Raw genomic sequence first — 21,998 nt, 5'->3', positions numbered from 1 at the left:
ATTAGAGTAGATGTTTTCCAATAAACTCATGTAGAAGATGGCTGATGGGAACACAGAGCCCAGGTAGTCAACCTACAGTAAGGGGTCATCAATGACATCTGCCAGAAACACTGCAATGAAGAAGACAATGGCTGTCATCAAAGATAAAATCCAAGAGGAGTACTTACAGCATGGCACAGCTTTGAAGGGTTCCCTGCGAGTGAGCCACATGTCCAAACCAAAATCACAGTCAGTCTATTCGTGCAAGGTTTGTTCTTCAGATGCTCTTCCTAACAAAACATGTATTTGAAGATAAACAGCTTATTTTTTCTGAGTCTATGATTCAAGAAATACACATGCAAACCTTGAAAGGACAAGTTCAGTAATTATGAGTGGGTTGGGAGACATGCTATCTCCAGTATTTGGTAATTTTTCTATTTCTCCACTACTTTCTGCATGGCTTACACTAGAGTACCCCAGATGAAAACAGCATCAGTCCGTCCTTCTTTCTGAGTTCAGCTCTCTGGACAGTTGTTTCAACTTACTTGGAGCAAAAACAGTGAGTCAGTGAGAACATTGCAGAGATATGGCTGTGGCAACTGTACAGGGAAGCCATGCACCTGCTTTGGAAATATCTGTGGCTGTCCTCAGGGCAAGGAGTAGGCAGGATTAGCATGTGGTATTTCTTTCCAGCCACAGAGTTTATGCACATGTCCAAGTACTTGACTATGGCACCTCTTGAGCTTGCTTAATCTTCATTTTATGAACCTCTTTGTATAATAGGCTATGGCATCCCCATGAGAAAGTAGACTGTGTAGCACACTTGTTAGAGGTATCCATTGGATTTAGCAAGCCAGTCCCCAGGGTAATCAACTTTATTGACTACATGCTTCAGTGATCTCTTTGAATTTTGTATACCAGGGTCTATAGACTATATAGTGCATTAATCTGCTTGGGTTTCTATAGCAATATTCCATGACTTTGTGGATTAAACCATAGATGTTTATTTTCTCATGGTTCTTGAGGCTGCAAGTCCAAGAACAAGGAACCATTATGACTGGGCTTTTACTCCAACAGGGCTACCTGTTTACTCTGTCCTTACTGTCTTTTTATAAAGTCACTCTTCCTACTAGATTAGGGCTCCTATATTTACCTCGTTTAATTATTCCTACCTTTCAAAAGACCTGTCTTCAATTATAGATAGCCACATTGAGAAGAATCGGGGCTTTATATCATACATTTTTGAGACACTGTTCACTCCATGGAATATGGAAACATAAAGTTTAAGCGGTCAATTCAATTTTGTATGAAAATTTTAAAAACACATTTAGATTTTTCATGTCTATAGTTTTTATATTTTTATAGTTTGACTATGAAATCTCCTTTATGGGCTCATATGCTGAGCACTTAGTCCCAAGCTGGTGGCCCTATTTTGGGAGGTGATGGAAACTTTGAGAGGTAAGGCTTAGCTGGAGGCAGCAGTTCACTGTGCCACTGAAGGCCGTATACTGCCTCTTCTGTGAGATGAAGAACCTCTTCTAACATCTGATCTCACTTCATGATGCTTTGTCCAGGCACATGGGGTATATGAGCATGAATGAACTCTCTGAAACCTGAGTCAAAAAGAAAAATCGTTCTTCACTGTAGGTAATTAAATGGAGAAGTTTTGGTTAGTGATGCAGACTCTGACGAACACAACACACAGGTCATATTTCTGTTCACTCAAGTTTCTATGGCATTTCTGGATTGGGCATTATCACTTACTAGATGTTTTTTTTTTTCTTTGATCTGAGAACTGGTGAAGGGGATGAGTGGTTTGAGTAGAGTGAGGAAACGGTGAGAAGTCCTGACTGGGATGGGGCAGAGCATCTTTGAAAGAACAGCTGATGCTGTTGGTATCTCGATGCCTCGCTCATGCTGACTCTACATTTCACCAGTAAAGTAAGAAATGTGCTGTTTAAATTATCTGGTAAGTAATTGTATATTATTTGGGGATATGGTGTGATATTTCAAATATGCTATATAGGGAATCAGGATAATCAATATACCTATAACTTTATACTTATCTTTTATTGGAGGGTTGAGAAACTGAAATCCTGTTTTCGAGGCATTTTAAAATATATGTCATATTATTGCTGTTGGCAACAACATTTTGCAATAAAACATCAGAACTCATTTTTCCTAACTAGAACATTCTACCCATTGGACAGTGATTTCCTTTCCATATCTACTTTTCTCCTCACCTAACCAGCCACTTCTGAGTATTTAGGAACTGGTTTGAAACAAATGTGTGAAGGTTGTCTACACAGCAACATTTATACAGTGATCTCTCATACTAAGCAAGATAGAAATGTGTCTGTCAAAGCATGAGTATGGTATATAGTGAATGCAATATATACATATAATGAAGTAGCATTGAATATAATGAAAATCGGGACTTCTTTCATTTCCAACAATGCAGGTGAGTATTGAGAAGAGTGTATTAAGTAAAATAAGCCAGACAGGGAACACATCATATGAGCTAACCTATATTTCAAATCTGGAATAAAAAATTATAAAAGTCAAGCATGGAATGGTGACGATTAATATGTATTCAAAGTTTGAATGGCCAAATACACATGAAGTTCTTAATACAGAGATTTGATAAATCAGGGCCTTTCTCAAACCAGCCACTCATGAATCTAATTTGTGGATTCTGTTTGTGGCCTTTACTGATTCCTGGAAGCGCTCAGGCATTGTGTGAATACCAGCAATGAATGTAAGGACATGGGAAATCCAGGCTCTGTTTTGCTGCAGTTCTCTCTTGGTCTGAGGCTGAGCTGAAGTGCCATAGCCAGGCAAGGAGCGGGTCAACCCCAATGGCAACACAACATGACTTAGAAATGACTCTTTGTTCAACATTCTATTCCACATATAGAACTACACATAGATCTACGTCCATTTGGTGGGTGGGGTCAGGGTGGAAATTTTGAGGACAGTGGAGCATGTGGGCCAGAGGTTAAAGAGGAAGTACAATCCAGAAAAATATAAATTCTGAAGTTCACTCTTCAGTAGTAAAGTGTGAAGAGGGCTCACACACTCACTGGGTACCACTATCTAGGTAATTTGTTTTTAAAAAGTCTTTTTTATCCTAATGCCCTTTACTTTCTGGCTAGCTACACCTTCTTGGATCTTTTCTAAGTTCTCTGGTGGCTATAGCATTCTCACTTGTGGGACAGTTGTTCCTCAATGTCAAGGTCTCTTCCACATTCAAGACTCACTGATTTTAATATTCTCAGTGATGGCACAGTGCCTGGCACAGGGGTGTTCCTGATGAATTCTATGCTAGAATAAAAAATTAAAGTAAGGGACTGAAAGATGACTTGATGGATAAGTACCTGCTGTGTGAGCTTGAGGACCTGAATTTGTACATGCAGCACCTATGTAAAATGCTCAACATTGCTACATGTGAATCCAATACAGGACTGTAAAAGTAGGAGAATCCCCAGAGCTCACTAGACAGCCAGCAGAGGCCAAACAATAAGTTCCAGTTTCTGTGAAGATACTTTTTTCAAATAAGACATACCACCCACTCTTAAAAAAAAAAAAAAAAAAAAAAAAAAAAACTAGATAGTGGTAATGTGGTAAGCAACTGAGGGAGACACCTGACAGCCATAGTGTGGCCACCACAAGAATGCCCACTTGTTTATATACATTTCTGCACACATGAGTATGTAACTGCACACATACACACCCATATACATCATATACACCATATATATATTATACATACATATACACCACACACAGATATACACACAATCATATATAAATGCATACCACACACATGCACACATACCACATACATATATACCATATGCATATATCTTAAGAATATACCATATGTATACTTGCACATCACATACATACACACAAATATACACATTAATTTAAAAGTAGGCAACAATGGACTGGTGGCTTTACTTTTTGCATCAATTGCCTGCCCTTAAAATAGAAACAAGAAAAATATTCTGCCAGTAAACTGAGGGTGTTTTTTGGCTTGATGCCTTATAAATAAGTACTAAGCAAATCCCCTAATCTGGTGAGATTCACAACACAAAGCTCACTAGCTTTATTTCACCCTATCAAAGATTGTGCAACACTTTGTCTTCAGAGCCATCAAAGCAAGGCATGCTAAACAGTTAACAAAAGAAAGTCAGCTTCCCACCTTTATGCATCTCCTGGGCTTCCCTTTGCTCACCCAGGCCCTGCAAAAGTCATCAACTGTTCAAATTCATCGTCTGACTCAGTGACCCTGAACCTCTTGGTGGCCTGGAATGCATGTGGAATGCTCTTAGTTAGTGATTGGCATGACTCACATATTAGTTTTCCTGCAAGGCACCAATGCCAGGAAGAGGGGAAATCAGAACACGGATCAGAAACTTCGATACCATCCCACCAGAGAGGAGTCAGTGGCTGGATGCCGACTCCCCACTTCTAAACCTTCTTATGCTGGTTACTAAAATGTTTTATTAGAACCCGTGAAGCTGACCAACACTTGATTGAATACACAATGCCCTGCATCTTCTGTCAAACAGCGTGGGGCCTGTTGGATGGGAAAGGAATTGGGAGAGGTGGTTTAAACACTCTGTAAAACTCACTTTCTACCCTAGAGCAGGTTTTCTGTGAGAGTGCTCTGCCTGTCCACTGGGAATGCTTGAGTGTTTTCTTGTTACAATTTCTCCACAGTGTTGGTTCTGCCCCAACTTCTGTGAAAGGGACATCTGAGGGAAGGTTTGATGTGATGTCTATGTTTGCTGAAAGCTGGCTCTGACTGGCTGATGTAAAGGATCCTGAGAGGGAACTTGTTCACATGCCTGGTGCCTCTTAAGCAGGGAACAGATTTGAAAGGATTATTCCAGATGATGACTTTAAGATCAAACTAGGGTAACAGTTAGCCACAGGCACTGCAAGTTCTTTGCAAGCACAGTCCTCTGGGGTCTCCTGTCACTCTGCTTGCCAGTAATGGATATTAGTTCCAGGGATCATCTTTTGGGTTGATGGGTATCTTCTCAAAATACTCAGAAGCCATATGTGTTACTTGAGTAGCAGTCGACCCAATCAGGGAGGGTAGCCATGGAGTCAAATCTCTTTTTAAACCCACATGACTTATAGAAGAGTTATGTTCTGGATAGTGGATTCTGACTATTTCCTTCTAAGGAACAGTAGGCTAGTCTGAAGAAATAAAACCCACACAAGTAATTCCCAGCCCTCATTTGTGTCGAATGTTCTCCAATTCCAAATGTGTTCAGCAGACTTGTGGCTCTAGGCACAATTAGCTGATGTCTGTTCTTTTCTCTTTTCCCCTTTTCCTACCAATCCCCTAATATGATACTAATGGCAGAGATGCTGCCAAAAGAAGATACCAAAGGTAATAAAATAGACCTAGCAAAGATTCAGTTCTAGCCTGGAAATCCTGTTTAGATTAGTAGGGTTTAGAAAGTAGAGTTACTATTTCTTAGAAGGGTCACACCAACTCAGTCAGAGGGTGTTGGTGGAAACTCTGTCACTCCAGACACATGAGGAATGCACAGAGTAGGTGACCAAGCTGTAATGTGTCTTTAGAAAATGGCCTCATACTCTTAACAGAATTCTGAGGGCTGATTCCTGGGAGGCTGCTTGAGGCACCCCATGTCTAGTTTTACTTAAAGTCCTTGTATTGCTTTATTTTTCAATACTACCAAACAGCATTAAAAATACCTAGGTGCTTTGTGGGGAACAGAAAGAGCAAGGTATCTGCTTCTTTACAGGACAGTACTGTAGCCCTCATGAGTTCTGTGCAAACCCCGATCAGGCCTCAAGTTCAACTACCCAGGTGGTATCCTGTGAATGACTGTACTGTGGTGTGTATACTGCTCTCCTCAGAGGGGATCCACTTTGGGACGGGGATTACCAGCAAAGATGCCATTCACTAAATGTAGGCATGTTACAGACACTTTATCATTACAGCTTATTCATAATTTTCAGAAGAAGAAATGAAATAATTGGAAACGAAATAATTTAGTTGAAGCAACCTTCTGTGAAGTGGTAGGACTTGGGGCTGCCTTTGTGTCTGTATCCCAGCTCCTTAAGACTGGGACCTCTTCATTGTGTTTTTTGATGTAGCCTTTGGGCTTAAGAGAACCCCTGTCAAGGAAGAGGTCTCAAAGGATGCTGCTAAGTGCTGTTGATAGAGAGGTCAGCACTTGGGCTCTCAACCATGGTCTCTGTGGTCCCTCCTCAGGCTCTTCACAGCTGTCTGTCCGTTGCCCCTCTCTCCTCCTCTCCCTCTCTAAGGGACCTACTGCTGAAGGAACCTGATGTACAGTCTCATGGCCACTTCTCGTTTCTCTTCTATCCGCATTTCTTTTTCTATACAAAATGATTTGATTATAGGTGTGAGAAGTGTTTTGACAAAAACATTATTGGAAGTTCAGGAGCTTTGTAATAACTAGAGACTCCATCTGTTCTTCAAGAAAGAGAAGATCTATTTGTACACTTGAACTTTAAGACAAAACAAAACAAAACAAAAAAACTGGACAGGTATTTTCAAGTTCCTTGGAGGTCTGGGGCTGAGATTTTAGGGAATCCAGGAGTCAAAACTTTTTCAAAACAAAAAGGAGGTTATTTCAAAAAATCAGGAGGTTGTTTGCCCTTTCCATCCTTATGACAGGGACAGTAGACAGTGGGAGGTCACAGAGGCTACAGAACTGCAGAAGTGACCCATGTAACTACCTTTCAGTGAGTCTTACTCAGAGATCAGGAAAAATGAGAAACAATGATGTTGATACCCACTAATGGCTTTTACTTTTGGAAAATGTGGCTTTTCTTAAAACAAAACTATTTATATTATAAACACTTATAAAACAAATTTATATTTATATATAAAACACTATTTATATTAAAGTATAAATAAATGACTTCACTTAAAATGTAAATGTATTATTATTATTATTAGTAGTAGTAGTAGTGTGTTCACACGCATGTGCAAGTGCACACACATACACGTACTCATGCCACAGTGTGCCTGTGGAGGTCAGCAGACAGCTGTCAGAAGTTGATTCTCTCTTTCCAATTATTGAGACAGGATGTTTGTTGTTTTGGTTATACTGCATTCCCCAGGCACACTGACTTGTAGGCAATCCTAGAGTTTCTGCCTTGCCTTTAATCTCACCAGAGGAACAATGGAATAAAAGACGTAGGCCACTGCACTGGATTTTCTATGTGAGTTCTGCGAACTGAACTAAGGTCATCAGGCTTATGCAGCAAGCACTTTTCCAGTTGAGACATGTCACGGGCCCAAATGTTATTTTTATATTTTAAATAGATTTTTTTCATGCAATATACTCTGAAGGGTTGCCTGTCCCTTAACTCCTTCCAGATTCTCCCCACTCTTCCAAGTTTATTTCTTGCCTGCTCTCTCTTTCTCATTAGAAAACAGGTGCTTAAGAAAGAACAAAGGGAAAAAGGAAGGAAGGAAGAAAACAATGATAAAATAAGATAATAAAACCAAACAAACCCGAATAGGACAAAACAAGCAGAAAACACAGAACCAAGAAAGAGGACAAGAAACACACACACACACACACACACACACACACACACACACACAGAGAGAGAGAGAGAGAGAGAGAGAGAGAGAGAGAGAGAGAGAGAGACAGAATCCTTTTCCTCAGTGGTAACCATCTACAGACAAGATCACATGGGCGCAGACTTTAAAATGAAATGTGGTTATTGTTAGAGAAGAAAATCACACAGCTGGACCCTGAGCTACCTCCTGTCCTGAAAGGCGATTCACAAGTATAATGATAAGAGAATTTAAGGTAATTCCCTTGAGGGCTGAGAGGAAGAGGAGACAGGGCTACAAGGTCACAGGACCATGAGAACACATTGTATTCTGCCAAATGGCTCTTAGAACAGCAAAGTCTAGAAGGGGAGCAGAGAGCAGGGGGCTTGCAGTCTGCCCCACCGTGAAGAGCTCTGCCTGCAGGTTCCCAGCTCACAGGCAGACTGCATTAGAACATTGTTTACCAATCGGGTGGAAAAACAGAATAGGCAAGTGAGTAGGGGACTCACTTGCTTCAAAAACCCTCAAGAGCTTCAGACAAAACCAGAAAAGTTTAAGGGGGTTCAAGTGCACAAAGCCGTGTGGAGGAGCTGCAGAATGCTAAGGATGCCTCTGTGTTTGCTGTTTATCATTCCTGGGCTGTGGCTTCCAAACTTGAGTTCTAATCCAACAGGGCAGATTCTGGGGAACAACTTCTCTGGAGAGGGAATCTAAAATCTAATCTGAAATATTTGGGGCTAATGAATTTTGCCCTTTCCCCTTTAAAAGACAATGCTTTTCAGAAGATGCCTTCCTGTCAATGGAGCTGAAGACAGAGGAGAGTGGCTTTTTAAGCTTCGTAGCTCCTCAGCAATGACATAGACTTGTGAGTAGAACACAGAGCCCACTTTGTTCCTTGACTTTCAGATCCTTAGCTACTTCAGCTGACAATCTGCTGGTGCAAGGCTTGGGGCTGGGGGTAAGCCCAGCCATTCCACTGTGTCATTTCGGCTGGGAAGAATTCATGGTGGCCTGTGAATGGCACAGGAAGGAAGGAAGTGATGTGCTGTCCAGGGCAAAGACTCAGCTATGTCTCAAAGAAAGCTCCAGCTTGAAATTTAAGCTTCATACATTTTCTTTTTCTCTTAAAATAGTGGTGTTTCTTTCAAACTTGGTCACAAAGGAATAAAATTCAAAAATTACTGAGAAAACTTAAGGAAGAAAACAAAGACAGTTTGCAATATGACTTCCAAAGATAGCCAACATAGCATGCATTGAATGTCTTTTAATATTTAAAATATTGAAACACTCAAAAGAATATTTGGGGCATATAGTTTAGTAATTTGGCTATTTTAAATCTATAGTTTGCATCATTGTTTTTATTATACTACAAATTATGTTCATCCCCAATATAGATTCAAAGGCTTTAAAACATTTTCCTGTCAATTTTCACTATTGAAATGCTTAGTGAAGCTTTTTAAAATGAATTCTTTTCATTTTAAGTTTTATTTAAACCTAATGTGTATGCACTTTTGCTGTGTGTGAGTGTATACGTGTTTGTATGTGTGGTGTGTGTATATTTGTATGTGAGTGTGTGTGTGTGTGTGTGTGTGTGTGTGTGTGCGCAGAGGCCAGAGGTCTCTACTAGGTGTCACATTTCATACTGAACTCCAAGTTAACCATTGCCTAGACTGCCTGTGAGACCCTAGAATCCTTGCCTGTCTCTGCCCCCACTGATTCCTAAGATTACAGGTATGTGATATCTTGTTGGGTTTTTTACATAAGTGTTGCAGATTCAAACTTAGGTCCTCACACTTGCACAGCAGACACTTTACCTAGCTCCAATTATTATGTTAATTGTATACCTTTACAGAATGAAGTGTGGTAATTTGATACATGTTTACAATGTGTAGCGATCAAATCAAGATAGCTAACATTTCTATCTCCTTAATTTAAAAAGCATAACACATAATCAATGTAAATGGTGACAGGGTTCAGTACATACAAGATGTATACAAGTGTAGTGGTCAGATAAGAATGTTGCATCTTTCATCTCCTTAAAATCAGGCTTTGTTTGTAGGGGAGAACTAAATAAAGGCACAGGCTAGCTTCATTCAAAGGACTCACCCGACGACACTGACACTGACCTTTCCAGAATAGTAGTAATAGCTGACGACACTGACACTGACCTTTCCAGAATAGTAGTAATAGCTTAAGGTGTGTCTTCTTTTTCTTCCTTGGTTTCCTTTTCCCTCCTTGCTCTCCTTATGGCTGCTGTATAAACACTTGGGGCTAATTTCTTCCATCTCCTTCTCTTCCTTTTTCAACAATATTATGCAAGAGCCCAATCAAATTACCTACAATTTGCCATTTGTTGTGAGAGAACATATGCTATAGAGTATGATGATAGTGTTACAGCGATTATGGCCACAACAGTTCCGTAACAATAAAACAGGAAATGCATAGAAGTAGCTGAAACTGGATGTCCTGGCAATGAAGAAAGCACTGTAATCACATGCAGCTGACAAACTCGAGGGTTTTCAGAAATGACAGACATTGTATGTTAACTGTAGATGGCTGAGCTTCCAATCCAAATGGTGGCTATGACTTTACTTTAGCAGACAATGAATTACCCTAATGCAGTCCCTGGCATCTTGTTCTGAAATGAGGGCCACCTCTGTCATTACTTGCTCAGCAGAGAAGGCCAGTTTTCTCATTTGGTTAGCATGCCCTTCCTCTGAAGTCAAGACCACAGAGTGACTCTACTTCAATCTATAATTCTCTAATTGCTTCAGGACCACAGGAAACATTTAAAAATATTTTAATTTTTTTTTTTTTTGCAAAAAATCATACACATGTTATAGTCAAAAGGGTGAGATAATTTAGACATTTTTGGTTGATAGTATCACAGTTATGTCGGTGGTTGACAGACTTTGAAGGTGGCTCTCAAAGTTCATTGTTCCTACAGTGAGTCCCATGACTTTATAATGACTGGGAGATCCAGGTACATGGGATCAGTCGTGTGAGTTTTTTTAAAACTACAGTATTTTCCTTGAATGGGAGCAGTGGGCAAACTGAGAAAGGTCTGAAATATAAGAAGTATTCACATGAGTGAGAACGTAGTTATAAAACCATCCTTTTGAACACTGAATATATGCTAATAAGTTAGAAAATATAGATGTTAATAAAACAGGGAAATTCAGAACACACCAGTAGCTGGTTTAACACAAGAACAATTCAATTCACCATTGCTAGCTTGAAGATGGTAGGGTCACATGGAAAACTGATGAAGAAAGGGAATCTTCTAACAGCCACGAGCTTGGAAGATCCATCAGCTAAAGGCACAAGGTTTTAAACGTATTCAAACGAGGTATTAATTTTTATGAAATTTAAGTAACTTTGCAAATAATAAGAGAACAGGGTATCATCAACGTCATGAAGCCTGAGTGCATGTGTGTGTGTGTGAATGAGTCATACATTATAGAAACATGTACAGACTATTGTGAAGGGGTATCACTTAACCCTAGCAGAGCAGGGTAAGATTCGCTTCTCTTTAGAGAGTTAGATAAAATCAATTTTCCTGGTGCTGTGCATGAAAAGAATGCATATATAAAGTCTGCTATGGTGGAGATGGAGCTCACAGGTAAAATTCCCTTTCCTCCAAGACTACAAGTCTCACTGCATCTCACAGAGGGGCGTTCTTGTCAATGTTCTCCTATAAAAGGTTCCCTTAAGAGTAAAGAGAACCCCAGTTGCTGGGGCTCAAGCAGGCTTATTATTGTTATTCATCTAAACTCTGAAAGTGTTAAGTTTGAGATAGTTTAGTGGAGGGTACCACTAGCTGCCATTTCTAACACACAGGGATCTAAGCAACCTTTGCTATGTGCTGAAAGCAAATAATTACAGAGCCTAGAACCCAGGACCCTTAACAGGCTAAGCCCATCCTTCAATCATCATTACTGGGAGTTCTCAAATTCTTCATTACAATGTCATAGCAATAGCCATTTCTATTTGTTATTTAAGCCAGCATACTATGACAAATGAAAAACTTTTCTGAATCAATGTCTAACTAAAGCCAAGCATGAAGGACTCCATGTTTATGTTCTCCTGACTCATGCATTTCTTCTCTGTTCAGGTGCTCTGCTCTGGCTTAAATAGTATGAGTATCCTGGGAGCTGCAGATATGCAGACTAATTGGTCAATAAGAACAATCACTGTTTTTCATGGGAGTTGAAGTCCTGTGAACATGCCTGTGACTATGCAGTTAGTATACCATCTGCCCTCCAACTTTACCCACCATGACAGGGGTCCCACCCATCCCCAAACCATACAAGCTATTCTGAAGGTAGCTTTGGGGGAAAATAGGTATGGACAAGTGTTCTGTATCTACTCTGATGTAGGGCAGTGGGCTGTGAGAAGCAGCTGGGTGCTTGGTTGAGAAGGAGCTTGGAACCCCGGACCATTCATTATTGGATCGCAGGAGTTACCTCTGCTCCCAAGCCCTGGTTCTTTTCACTTAGCTTCAGTCCTCCAACAACCCCTCCCACAGAGAGGTTTATGACCATGAGTCACAAGGAACAGTCCCTCAGGCTCTTCCACATGCAGATGAGGTATCTCTGAGCTCTCAGGTCAAGCCAATAGACATTATCTGCTGCCAGACCCTAACCCACCCCAAAACTGTATTTAAGGGCTCTATTTAGGGGAAGTAAAGCGCGAGCTCAAGAATCATTCTGGTGTCCGAGAGTTTCTGTCACAAGAGCTGTAACACTTGGGGAGAGCTCTGCTCTCCCATAACTTGCCTGGGACACCGAGCTGCCTCCTTGCCAGCTAGCCAACTCCTTATCGGCCCAGGGGGCAGGCAATCTCCCCTCCTGCTGGCACTCTGTGTCCTTTGGCCTCAGGCTGGAGACGTACAGATAGTGGAGACACGGGGCAAAGGCAGCTCAGAGACAGTAGCGAGCCCTCCCTGCTCTCACCCTGTCCTCAGTCAGGAGATCATCGTGGGACACCCTCCAGAACAAGGGACCCACACTCTGAGGCTAGATTTTCTAATAAAGCAATCTTCTATGCCTTGACACCTTGTTAGTTGACTTAAATGGCTTGCTGTAACAGTAAACAGATATGCACAGATGGGTCTGGAGATATTACTTTTTTGTTGTTGCTTTTAAAAATAATTTAAATACATTTGTGTGCACATGTCTGTGTGACTGTATGCTACCTGTGTGCAGGACATCCATGGAGGCTGGAAGACAGTATCAGATTTCCTGGAGCTGGAGTTATAGGAGGTTGTGAGTTGCCTGAACTGGGTGCTGGGAACCCAACCTAGATCCTCTGGAAAAAACAGCAACTGCTTTTAACTGCTGAACCATCTCTTCAGCCACCTCTCCTCTGTCTTTTACAGCTAAGGTTGTGGTAAGTAGTCCAGGATGTCCATAGACTCTAGCTTAGACAGTCTTCCTGCCTTAATCTCTAAGTGCTGGGGTTATAGCTGTGTACCAGAGCCATGACAAGCTCTAGAATTTGTTCTAATTAGATGTCTCAAGTTCACCAAGAATTGATATAACTCTGGTATTTACTGAGGAGGTATATAATAAAGCTTTATTACCTAGTTAGGGGCTAGGAAGAATAATAAAGACATTATCACATGAAATGGCTTATTTAATTGGCTCATGCAGTGGAGAAAGAATGATTTTTCAGAACTTTGATACTTTTTCTTTAATATGGTCATTTTTCGACAAAAATTGACTGCAGGAGCTTGTATTTTCCTTTGCTCTTGAGTAGATCCAGTTAAATTGGGGGTTGAAAGGGTCACATTGAAAGTCACAGATATTTCCTCTTTGTTAGCCTCATGAATTTTGAGACAGAAAAAAGGCCACTATTTACTAAGATCTTCTATTTGAAAGACAACCATATGAAAATAGAGAAGATGAGTTATCTCTTACTAAATCTGTTGGCCTTGGCACCTCATGAGTGGCTGCAGGAGTCTCTGTGTCCTTAGGAATCTTTTATGTTTGCAGGGAGTACACCTGTTAGAACAGGTGGAATGAAAGACTGTGGGGAAAATCAACTACATTGGGTGCATCCCACTCTGTGAGCTCATTATTGGTTCTTAGGAGTTATAGTGTGTCAGAAGATTTGAGCAGGACAAGCAATAGACCAACAGATTCTTGTGGGTATCGGGGGAAACAAAGCATGGAAAACATAACTAAGCTATACCAACCACTATCTCCATACCCTACCTCTCCAAATGATTATGAAAATAATTCCTCCTGCTGTCCGATAGCATTGCCCATGAGCAATCGTTTGACTAGTGCCAACCCAAATGTTTGCTTTTATCTTGTGCCATCATTGACTATTTTGCAGAAGTCAGGATGTTTTTCTTTACTCTGTGAAGACTGGCTGAGCTGGCTGGCTTCAGAGAAATCAAGGAAATACCATTGCCCCTACTGCCTCTGTTCCAGTTGCTCTGGCAGTCCTCTTAGTGCACACAGAATGAGGTCATATATTTAATAGGGCGATGTCTTACCTAGGAGACTTGTCTTACTGAGGACAAACAGAAATGTACTCACAGCTGCCACTCAGAGAAGAAAGGAATCCTAAGGTATAATGTGATATGCACATGATTTGTGGGAAGGTAGACTCAGGCTTACTGTCAGGACTGAGTAGATACCTCTATCTTGCTAGCTTTTCTTCTGACATATAATACAATTGCCATAAAAATTGTTTGACATAGTGCATGACAATGATAACTCAATAAATGTCAGCCGTTTTCCCTTTAACTGTCTGTGAACCAAGAAGAAAAGCTTTTGCCAGACTCATCTGCTAGCCTTGTTGTTAGACTGTGGGGGTGGGGGTGGGGGTGGGGGTGGGGGTGGGGGAGCATTATGGTGTAAGCCACTCAGTCATGGAATTCTATTATAACAACTTCAATGAACCAAGGCCCTACCTAATTACATAAAGCAGGAGAAAGGAGCATGAATGGTCACATACAGATACCTTGTCAAGGAGAGAAATGTGTGCAAACTTCAACCAAGCCCTGGAAATTTCTGCCCTGAGAGTCTTTCCTGTATTTTTTTCTCTGTTTTGTTTTCTCTTCTGTTTCATGCCCTGAATCAACATGGTTAGGAGCCCATCAATCTCCATGGTCACAGAGAGCCATGGAAGACTAGGAACCATGCTGGTGTACTCTTGAGCAGCTTCTCGTTCCCAGGACAGGTATTCTCCAGAGGGACAAGGGCGGCTCCTCAGCCTGATCTCAGTATGACTGGGTCTACATTGTTGGATTTAGGTTGTCATTCTGAGCACTTATAATTGCCAATGTGCTTTGTTGTTGATGATGGTGGTGGGTTTTTGTTGTTGTTGCTTTATTGGATGGAAAGAGGAGTTTATGCATGCTATCATGAATACATTCAGTTGCAACTGTGCAGGCATCCATGGGTAGTCTTCTGCATTACCTGACTTTTTTCCCTGTAAAAAGGAGTCTACACAGAAAAAAAAGGAAAAAAAGAAAAAAAAGGTGACTTTAACTCTTTAGTTCTTTCAGATGGTTATTTAATTGCATTGTATAGATACTCAATAGAACTTTATGAGGCCATTTAACTTTGTTAATGGTCATCTAAAACGCTCTAAAGAAGTTTCTAGACTTGAAAGTCTACTAATTTATTTTGTGTTAAAAATGCACAATGATCCTTAATTATTTATGGTGTCAGTGGTTTTCCTAAGAGTTTGCACACTAGATTATATATGTATACTTGCTTTTAAAAATATTTCCTAAGCTAATAGAAGTAATAGCAGCATTAGCAAGAAATGGTACCTCCAGAAAGAATGTTTCTGGTTCTTTTACAGGCATTGTTTAATTTTCACAAGGTCCACTTGAAGGTGATGGTCACTTGCAGATTGTGGACTGGTGTTTGCTAGGAGCTCAGCAAAGAGGTAAACAAAATGTTATTGTTTAGTGGATTTAGGGGTTTGGTTAGAGAAAAGTTCTGGGGGAAATGGTGATGAAAGTTAAACAAACAATGTAAGCAGCCCAGAACTGTACATTTAAGAATGTGTTAAGGTTGGGCAGTGGTGGCGCACGCCATTAATCCCAGCACTTGGTAGTAAGAGGCAGGCAGATTTCTGAGTTCGAGGCCAGCCTTGTCTATAGAGTGAGTTCCAGGACAGCCAGGACTACACAGAAAAACCCTGTCTTGAAAGACGGAAAAAAAAAAAGAAAAGAAAAAAGAATGTTTTAAACACATTTTGGCAGTAAATTATTAACGACTAGGAAACAAAGTTAAAAAAAGAAATGAAGGAAGGAAGGAAGAAAAGAAAAAAGAAAAGAAAGAAATCAAATGGTGTGTCTAAAGACAACATTTGTGGCAGCAACCCGGGCACCATCTTTGGAACCTGGTGAGATTTCCATCACCCATTATTTTATCCCGGTCATCCCATCCATGTTCCACTCTCTCACGGTGTCTCCTAATCTTGGGATTTGATAGTTGTTATGAACTATTTTCTCTCACTGTTGGCCCATACAATGTGAGTTTTAGCACTAGAATGACCAGCTCTCGCTTATATAATACACAGTTAAAGGTAGCTAAATGTAGCTTTATGAAGGGAACTGTGAGACTGAAATATTTGGGATTTATCAGTAGCCAAACATAGCTTCTGCCAAGACCCTCAAATACACCCCTGCCATGTTCTCTTGAGGCTCCCCCAGTTACTGCAAACACTTAAAAGCTGGCATGGCAGTCTGGAACACTGTATCCTTTATGAATATTTTACTTCTACTTTTGTACATCTCCCCCCAAATATGTTATGTGCATGTTCCGTGCACCTCCTGTGTCCCCTTTTGCCCGTGGAAGAGAGACACGAGAGGCAGAATTCGGGTGGTTACCACAACGAGGCTTTACTTCTTGTATAAGCAGAAGCAGAAAGACCCAAAGCCCGGGAAAGGCACTGCTATATGTACCCTAGAGTGGCGTGTTCACTTCTGATTGGCTGTTCACTCATCACCCCATACTACACCCCGGGATGGGCAGTGACTTTGGCGCCTTTCTGCCTTTTGCACCTGCGCAGTCAGTTGTTTACTAGTGGGAGGACAGGATGCCCGCGCCATCTTGTAATGGCGAATGTTGACACGCTCACTGCGGCTCCCAACATGTGCACATGCTCAATTTATTTTAAATTTATATTTACCTATTTTGACAAAAAGATGGACTCTGGAAAAAAATTTCCCCAAGAACTAGGTAATGTTATGTATTTTATTAAAACAAATATTACCCAGTTCTTCAAAAAGTAGGAAGAATTTGCAGGTGATCTTGATGTCCCTTCCTGAAGTCTTTATGTGTGAACATGTACAGACATTTGGGAAAATGACACCACAGGTTTTTCTACTTCATCAGAACACACTGTTCATGGTCTTATCAACCATGAAAAATGGATGACTAATGGAATAATAGAGTGTGTTGTTTTCTAAGGGATGTAGAAAAATTAAGGAAGGATATCATTCATGTCTATATTACAAATAACCACATAGAATCTGTTGTGAAAATACCAAAATGGTTAGGTTCCTAGGCTAAATAGACATGATGTCATTGAAAAAAATTAAAGAACAAACATGATTGACTGTGGCTTACTTCATTACAAGCATCACAGCTAGATATTCTATAGTCCAGGCATGAACATATTCATTTTTCAGTTGTATATGAAGAATATTTTACAACCCTAGTAGTGTATCTAGGAGTAAAGTCGGGCTCTTGCAAATCCAACAGGGACAAAGGCTGTATAGAATTAGATTCAACAAAATAGAGTTGTTACAAGCTTCTCTCCCATGGGAATTGACCAATTAGGGGATAAGCCTGTCCCTAAAACCCTGTCCTTTGTATGTGCTCCATGCCCTGTAGTCATGCCCATCTCTACTTTCTCACCATTTTCTTTGCCATTCTCTCCTTGTTATTTGTTCAAGATCAATGGTAGAAAACTATTGAAAATTATAGTTATTAGGTTCCTCCCCAGAAGAGGCCTAAAATCATGTACATAGCGATCCTAGGATAGACAAATATGTTTGGGGTTTAGGTCTGTGGGGCTCAATGCAAAAAAGCAAGAATTTCTTTCAGGCTTTAGCACCTTCAATAACTAACTCTTCTAGAATTTCTACTTTTAATTTATACCGTAGGGGTTGGTATTAGACTTCAAGGGTGTGAGATGAGATATAAGCTAATTAGAATAATCATGCACATATATAACATGCTTATGATCCACTTCCTGTCTCTTGAGACAAGGGTTCCTCACAGGAAGAGGAATTACACTACTGTAGAGTTCTCTGCAGAGCACAGCACAGCCGATAATGCCCTTTCTGGTTAGGAACAGAAGTGTGTCACTGCTAGAGAAGGTTTTGGGATCTCTACGGATGTTGATTACTCAAGTAGAGAGATGGACGTGGCTGTTAGGAGCATGCAGGGTTATACTTTCTCCTCTGTTCAGGGAGGAGCTTGCTGTGAGAGGGAAACTGAGATGTGTGGATCTTCCCTTCTTGGTGGGTTTTATCTTTTTGTGAGGGATTCAGTTTTTATTTGCCTTACAAAGAGCTTAGGCCTTTCTTTTCTCCTTCTATCTAGCACCATCATTGATTGTCTTGGCATCCAAAGACTTCTTCAACTTTAAAGCTACAGAGCTCTCTTCTTCTTCTGGAAAGCCATGCTTCCAGCCAAGAAACATGTGAAGAGGAACTAGAAGCCACTTTTCACTTACAGCATGTAAAGGCTGGAGAAGATGGAGACCCGGAGGCGAGGTGGTTCAGCTGGCCTCCTTGCCTTGGCTCTGGTTTGGTTGGAAGTCAAACCGGGTGAAATTCAGTATAAGGATTTAGCAGAAGGCCACATCCTCTTGACTGATTGCACTCCCCACTACCTTCCTACACGGATTCAGTTAATGATTGGCCATAATGACTCTTAGAAAGTGACGTCACCTTCAAAGAACATTCTGTATAGCATGATGACTTTTATTCCAAAACTTATGCAACAGAACAGGATGAAATTGTTACTTCTGCATGATTGTCTCAGACAAAGACACATTTAGCACAACTTCTGATCAGAGGATCACACGGGACAAACCTGAATTATGCAGCACATCAGCAAATGTTCTGCTCTGCCTGAGTGCACCATGGACGCATAGCATGAGCTGAGCTATTCAGACCTGTTACTTGGATGCATTATTTCAACACACTTTGAAGTACACTTTTTTCCTAATATAATTATTTCAGCTTCAGGACAATGTGACCACAAACCCCCAAACTGGAAATGATATTGATGTTAAAAAAATATGGATCTTCCACAAAAGTGGTTCTTCCTCTACAACAGGGATCAGGCTCCTCCCCACTCTTTCTCAGTGTGTGTGTGTGTGTGTGTGTGTGTGTGTGTGTTGTATGCTTATAACTGTAGATTTGTGCTGCTCCTAACCTTGGCAGAGAAGGTTTCTATTGCAGTGGGTAGTAGTTATTACAGAAACTCATTACTGTTCAAAGTTCTGAGAATCAGTGACTGTGTGCTCAGCCATGGATGTGATATCATATCATATCATATCATTATCAACCTTGTGCTCTCCAAGTCTCAGAGAACATGGTAGAATAAAAATGATAAGACTGTAAGAACCAGAGGGTGAGAAGAAGTCCTATAAATGATGTCTCCCGGACACAACATAACGCTCACATAGAAACTCATAGCCGCTGTGGTTACCTGCACAAAATCAAACAAGATCAAGCAATTCAAAAGTTCCATCATGGGTATGGGAGAGGCTTCTGGTGTCCTATCCCCAGTTGGGGAGCTATTAACAGTTGATCACTTCTAGGGGAGGGAAACTCATTTTTCTTTGTGAGTATAGCCATGGTAGCTTCTATGTCCTCCAGTGGATGACCCTATGACCATGAACATATGGACAGCAATAATTGTACTCAGTGGGCTTAAAAAAATAATAATAATAAAAACATGATGTTAAGAGGAAGATGTGATAGTGGGTTCCAGAAGGGAGTGTGAAGTGGGGGTGCATATGGAGGGATGGATATGATCAAGACTCCTGTACATGTATGAAGCTTTAAAAGGATTTTAAGAACCTAAAAATAGTATAATAAAAAGAAATAATTGCCTTGCTTGTTGTTTATTTCAAAGCCATTCAGTTCTTCCCTTGTCTAAGAAAGGAGAAATTTTTTAAGACACTAGGAAAATTGAATTGGGTGTATTTGTAAAAGGTGGGGTTTAAGGGATGAATTAATCCTTAACTGATTTATTCAAAGTCAAGCTTTTTTTAATTGTGCAGCCACATGTGCTTTCTACAATGTCCTCAGTTGACTGGAAGGCTAAACACAGACCTTAACGAGATGACACTGGTGGACAGAGATAATCCTTTTCCTTGTTCTCAAATCTGAAGATCTCTCTGCAGAGGAAAAGTCCTGATGGCATTTTAAACATTTCTAAAATATCCCTCCTAATAACTTAGAAGTTATTGTACAAAATAACTTCTAAGATATGATATGGTACTTATTTAAATATGTGACTTAGTAGCCTTCATATGGCTTGAAAATATTCATTAATTCAATCAGACATCATTAAAGTATAGTATTCTCCTTTAGAAGGAAAGCCTTGAACATCAATGTTTCTTACCTAAGAATCAGGCTTTGTCTGATGGCATGGACTTCACTAGTCAGAATGGAATTTTCTCCAAAGGGAACATGCATGTGTCTGTTTAGTGGACCTTTGAGCTCTCTTTGAGACTTTATACTGTCTTTTACCAGCCTGGCCTCAGACCAGTGGTATACCTTGAGTAGAAGAAATCATAGACTTTTGATTTTCATAGTATAATCCCCTTCCCTTAAATTGTTCTCTTTAGAATATTTCTATCAGCTACATAGTAAACTAGCATCCATGTTCTCATTATATCAATTAGGCCTGAGGTATACTTCTCAGTCCACAGAACTATTTGTGTCAAAAAACAAAATAACCACATGCATGTCTTTGATGAAAACCAACTCAGTTTCTAGTCTAACTCTTTTCATCTGCCTGAGTTGGTGAGATAATCCACTTTGCCTCACTCATTCTTAGAACACCTCTGTCAGAAACAGGAAAAGTTAGTTCTGCTTCTTTCAGCTCCAGGCTTCCAAAAATAAGACTCAGATTTAAAATATATTTACAAATACCTTGGCCATGTAGCTAGGCTCTTCTCTGACTAGATCCTAACTTATTATAACCCATTTAATCTAACCTACATTCTGCATATGGACTGTTACCTGTTTTCAAGGACTGTGCTTCTGTCTCCTCACATGTTGAATCTCTCCTGCCTGGCTCTATCCCAGAATCCTTTCTGCCTCCCAGATGTCCCACCTTTTATTCTACCCTTTCCTATAGGCCATAGGTTTTTATTTAATTGACAGGTGATGCATCCATACAATACACAAGATATTCTCTCTACAAGGGGCAAGAAAAGCTAGACACAAAAGTAGCAAACATGTTAACAGTAATGAGAACAAATACTGTCAAAAAATAACCAAGGTATGTACTGAGGTCAACTTTACACAGAGGTAATAAGAATTTGGAAGGGGGAATGAAGTGAGGAACAGAGGAAGCTGAAATACCAAGGTCAGGAATCAGGAGTGGGGATCACCAGTGGGTTTGGACTCTTTGACCTGGGTAACCAGCACCTAGGGAAGTTAGGCTTTTGTCACCCAAACTTTATTAGGAAATAGGGGGTCCCATCTTTAGATGTTTTCTGGAGAAGACAGCAAATTCTATTGACAGCTTTGAGCTTCTATAGGTAGGACTTTGTGCTTCTGGGTTTTTGTTGTTTTTGTTTGTTTTTTGTTTTTGTTTTTGTTTTTGCTTTTTTTTTTTTTTTTTGTCAGTGTAATAGCTCTTTTAGAAAACAGCTTGTGCTTTTTATTTGGGCTGAACAAGGACTATATAAACCCTGAAAAATGAGGAGGGGTTCTTCTTAGGGTGAATTTTCATTGGCTGAGGTTTAAGGTTCTGGAGATGCCTCATTTGCATGGAGAGGCATTCCAGGAAGTTATGTGACATTCCCCAGGTAGAGTGTGGGGGTTGGGCTTCCCAAACAGGATAGAGAAGAGGAAGCTCTGCTGAGAAAGAGTCCTCCATTTTGTGCAAGCTCAGGGGAGTTACCTGGACATGGTAGACTTTGACCTTAAGTAGCAAGGTTTCCCAACAGGAAATTAATGAGGAGAACTAGACTATCACGCTGAGAACATAGCTTTGAATTATTAGAAATTGTGGTAGTAATTAAGCTGTGTGTATGTGTATGCTAAGACTAAGAATGTATTTTTTATGGATTAATTTTGTTTGACAAGTTTCACTTGTATGTAGTGTATTCTGCTTACTCTTTCAAATATAGCCTCTTATCTTCCTCCCATTGCAATCCCACTTCATCAGAGCTTCATAATTTTGGGGTTTGTTTTATAGTCCAT

At 40.3% G+C, this 21,998-nt stretch overlaps 1 long non-coding RNA gene across 1 annotated transcript in view; it reads left to right on the top strand.

The window, feature by feature from the left end:
* The window catches only part of LOC117702806 (uncharacterized), a 33,740-nt gene extending 14,115 nt beyond the window's left edge, over positions 1–19,625 (top strand). The window contains exons 2-5 of the long non-coding RNA XR_004606104.2: positions 12,772–12,955; positions 14,669–14,758; positions 15,389–15,475; positions 18,148–19,625. This is a non-coding gene — a long non-coding RNA (uncharacterized LOC117702806). The remainder of the gene's footprint in view (positions 1–12,771; positions 12,956–14,668; positions 14,759–15,388; positions 15,476–18,147) is intronic.
* The last annotated feature ends 2,373 nt before the right edge of the window (positions 19,626–21,998 follow it).

This window comes from Arvicanthis niloticus, chromosome 2 (assembly GCF_011762505.2).
Source record: "Arvicanthis niloticus isolate mArvNil1 chromosome 2, mArvNil1.pat.X, whole genome shotgun sequence".
Lineage (NCBI taxonomy): Eukaryota > Metazoa > Chordata > Mammalia > Rodentia > Muridae > Arvicanthis > Arvicanthis niloticus.
The sequence above is the reverse complement of the archived record's forward strand: the minus strand, read 5'-3'. Positions and strand labels throughout refer to the sequence as shown.